The following is a 3,723-nucleotide window of genomic DNA, read 5'->3' on the forward strand; positions in this document are numbered from 1 at the left end:
TAAATTAACCGTTTGTTGTTTTCACCTCATCTTGTGTACCGTAGTCTCCCTGCATTGTGGTGGTCCCCCGGGCCATCGCTTCACATGCCTTTGCTGTAAGCTAAGCCCTTGTTATCTTCCAAAAAATGTTCTTGTTTGTAAACAGCTTCAGAAGAAATTTTAGTAAGGTCAAATGACCAACTACATTTCAACCTAATAACCATGACAGAATAGCTGTACATTCAGTTTTATAATCTGTGACAATACAGCATCTGGCCACAGGTACAATACACACTGATCACACACTGCATCTTTTTATTTCCACTTTCAGGCCAAAATAGCATACGTATACTTCCAACAAAGCCTTAAATAGATTAAAAAATTACATTTTAAATTTCTATATTTTTTTCTTTTTTTTTTACATTTTTTTCTTAACAGATCTATCTTTCAAAAATATTTTCTTTCGCACTCACTTCTGCAACAAACAAACAAAAAACCCCCATAATCATACCCACCTCACAAAAAGAACTGAAATAAACAAATTCCTACATTTCATATGTTGTTTTAATCACATCTGGAACACGCTAGCACCTCACATAAAAATCCGAGATGACCTTTGGGTGTCACTATGCTCGCTTTGTTCAAAACAGTGACAATCTCCAAATGAGTCTATTTCTTTGATGTGCTCAGTCCGATTAGATAGTTAAGAGGTGAGAAGTTTTTTACTTTGGTGATCTTGGTGGCACATATTGCTCCTTGCCTTTATGCTGTGTTGCTTCCTGAGGTGAAGATCTGCGTCCAAACTGGCGCCTCTGTTCCCTGATTTTCCCAGCACCACCTCGGTGTGCTCCATTACTTCTGTGCCCAGGAGTTTCTTTTATTTTTCCTTCAACCTTTTCATGCATTTTCTCTGAACCTTTTTTTGGAACAGATGTTTCTTCATTTTTGGCAGGCGGTGTTATATTTGTTTGAAGCTCACAAAGTGGCTGGACTGGAGCTGGTGCTGGAGGCCTTTGACACACCTCAGCATAACTTAGGTTTTTTCTTGGTTCCTTGAAACAAAAAAATGGTTGATGTGAACACATGCAAGTACATTGAGGACAACTTATTATAAAAGCATCTTACACATTTCCAAAAGTAAAAAATGGTGAGGCATTAAGGTTATTTTATTCCATCATCTAAACTATAAAGTGACACAGCTAAACTCAGCTGACCCGCCCAAACCAATGACTCAAGGAAGGAGGGTAGACTGGGAGATCAGGGCTGTCAGTCATTATACATCTTTCACACTGCAAAATCTGCTCAAGCCATGGTGGGGGTATGTTCTTTCCTTTTTGTGTTGCTGTTTGCTTATAATTGTATAATGCTGACCAGAGTAAATTATGTCAAGTCCAACTGAGTTTTTATCAGAAATTATTTTCTGTGGCATGTACTTTGTCCCATGAATGACACTGAACAATCATAAGAGGTAAAATCACAACTCATTTACCTTTTTTATTTATTCTACCAAATGCCAAGGCAGTATGGTCAGATGATAGCCATAAAATAAGGTTAAGCACTAATAAATTTAGCAAAAAAACAAAACACAAAACACTACCAATTTGTTATTGACTTATGTTTTAGTTCAACTTTTTTTGTTCAATTAATCACACAATACTTTTTTTGCACACGGAGTTGTAGTTGATAAATACTGTTCTGATGTTGTGCTATATATATATTTACTACTTATACACAAAAAAATTGTACTATTTCTGGGGAATTAGCTGCGAAGATCACCATAATTTCTGACAGTGAGGTTCCTAACGTCTCCTGCATGATTGCAGAGAGCACTACTCCTAGAATCAGTGAAGGAGAGCTGAATACAGAAGCTTAGGAGTAAAACTGGAAATTACCAAAGTACTCAGAGTAGAAGCTTGGAAGAGGCCATGCAGACTACAGGCTGTTGTAAACTCATCTGCAGCCTACTAAACGTCAGCCATCTGATTACACCACAACATTTACCAACAGCTCCCACTGATCACATTATGGAACTTCTCAGTAATCTGAGGAGGGGGAATATATGACTAGTACCTGTGTACTCGGAGCAGAGGACATATTCCCCACAGGTGCAGTGGCAGCAGGATTAGTTGGTTTCGCGGAGGCAGAAATACATACAGGAAGCTCTGTTGAGGTCTGGCTGGCAACATCTTTGTGACAAGAATTTTCTGCAGGTTTTTTCGGGCATGGAGTTGCTATGAAGGAACAATAAACAGTTAGAAATTAAATGAAGTGCTGCACATTTGTGTTTTTAATTGTCTCAGTTATCTCAAAGCCCTCAGATCTCATAATCTTGGGTTTGGGTTGGGATGGGTTTTAAGGATGATTTTACATATAGACACACCTCCCCCTCGCTTATTTGTACGGTCAGTTCTGAACAGACTATAGCCCTGTAAATTAACCGCCCAGTTATTTCTCTAGTCCAGCCATGTCTCAGATATCCCCACCATGTCATAATTATGCTCCAACAAAATTAATTCTATTTCCTCCATTTTGTTGGCGAGGCTTCTGGCATTAGTATACATGCACTTTATGTATCTCTCTGTACCTCTATTCTTTCTTAAATTATTAATTGTTCTAACACCACCCCCAATTTCATTATTTGTGCCCAGGTCTCTATCTGCACTGTCTTCCCCTCCTTTAAAAGGAATACCCTCCCCCGTCCCTTTTTTAAACACTCCTCCAACCTTCTAGCCATTTTCTCCCCCAGCACAGCTGCACCCTCCACAATGAGGTGCATCCCGTCCCTAGCGTAGAACCTGTAGCCAACTGAGAAGTCAGTCCAGTTCTCCAGTAACCCAAACCCCTCCTTCCTACACCAATTCCTGAGCCACTTATTGTCAGGCGTCGGGTTCCTGTCGCTGCACTGAGGGAATCCCGAGCCTTGCTTCCGGTGGTCCCCCATTCCTCTTCAGCTGCAGAGAAGGCTGCTCAGCAGACTTGTCGGTCCCGGCGCTCTGCCCAGACTAGCTCCGTGGGTTTGGTTGCTGCTGCCACCTCTGGCCCAGCTATAGCAATGCATGCTGGTCAGCAGCGAGCTACTCCAGGGACTAAGTCCTCCTTTCGGTCCACTGAGCATGCCCGTGAGACAATCTCTCATTGGAGTTTGGAGGTCACATGCTCAGGTCCTTCTCCAGCTCTGATTGGACTATCAGAAAGGTCAGGAAGGTCCCAGAAGGATGCGGCTATAAAAGGTTTGCATGGCCGCTCGGCCATGCGCTAGTGTAGACTGCATTACCAGACTATGAGGAGTGAGTGTTGTATGCAAGTATGAATGTCTCTGGTGACTGACTCATTTGAAACCCCTACCCTTGGTACGCATGTGTTGTGCAGCCTAGCCTGTTAAGCGCCCAGGCTTAGGTGTAGGTAGAGGCAGAGTCTGAGACTGACATCAGTGTCCACCGGTGGCTCTGCACGCCACGGTACACGTGCTCGACACTCCACCATAGTCAGCATCTATAGTGGTGTCCGCAGGTGCGACGCCGCACGCTCAGTAGGTCTAGAGGGACTCAGACCTCGTGTCCTTGGGGCTGAGTTCTGTGACCGCATACTGTGCACTCTTGCTGAGTGCTGTGATTTTAACAGGCCCCGGCATTTATGTTCAGCGGTGGCGCGGCTCTGTGTCATAAGAGTTCACTTCTGTTCACACTGGGTGACGTTAACCCATGTGTGACCTCTTGTATACCGCTTTATACTTCCGCCATTACT

The 3,723-nt window shown here is 43.0% G+C and overlaps 1 long non-coding RNA gene across 1 annotated transcript; it reads right to left on the minus strand.

Moving 5' to 3' along the window:
* Positions 1-210: 210 nt before the first annotated feature.
* LOC141100142 (uncharacterized) lies at positions 211-3,188 on the minus strand. Its single transcript, XR_012234610.1, has 2 exons — positions 2,050-3,188; positions 211-1,031 (listed from the first exon to the last, which is right to left on the minus strand). It is a non-coding gene; the product is annotated as an uncharacterized lncRNA (long non-coding RNA).
* Between the last annotated feature and the right edge of the window lie 535 nt (positions 3,189-3,723).

The sequence above is a fragment of the Dendrobates tinctorius genome, unplaced genomic scaffold (assembly GCF_039654945.1).
Source record: "Dendrobates tinctorius isolate UK_male_01 unplaced genomic scaffold, ASM3965494v1 ptg000103l, whole genome shotgun sequence".
Lineage (NCBI taxonomy): Eukaryota > Metazoa > Chordata > Amphibia > Anura > Dendrobatidae > Dendrobates > Dendrobates tinctorius.